Here is a 540-nt window from a genome sequence, read left to right on the forward strand (position 1 = left end):
AAATGAACGAGAGCACCAAGGCAAATTATGGAGGACACCAATGTACATGAGGACACACCCAAAAAAAAAATAGTACCCCACCTTGTCTGTACAATCCAAGCTTGAAGAAAAGAAAAAAAAGGGAAAAAAGAGAAAAATCCGCGTCCCCGCGTCAATTCCGGAACTTTGGTCTGACCAGAGACCGAATATTTTTTTTTTTTGCCTAATACATAATCACTACCGCAAATTTTGCAGCATGCACTGGCGCGACGGGCTAGTATGCTCTCCGAAACGTTCAGTTTACCTCTGTTCTTTTTCAGAACTTCACAAAGACACAAACTCACAAAAGAGATTCGTATCGTGCTGCTACCATAAAGTTGCTCTTTGTTTGCTATCTTCACCATGGAAAACCTTCAAATCTTATCAAACAGTCCCTCCACATGAATGTCTATAATAGGCATCCGTAGAAAAATACCACGACAACTGCCCTGTACGGCATGGACTTTGTAATTTTAATGATTACTATTTGGTGCGTACCAAATTGGGTTACACTTACAGCAA

Source organism: Patiria miniata, unplaced genomic scaffold (assembly GCF_015706575.1).
Source record: "Patiria miniata isolate m_02_andy unplaced genomic scaffold, ASM1570657v1 HiC_scaffold_6, whole genome shotgun sequence".
Classification (NCBI taxonomy): Eukaryota; Metazoa; Echinodermata; class Asteroidea; order Valvatida; family Asterinidae; genus Patiria; species Patiria miniata.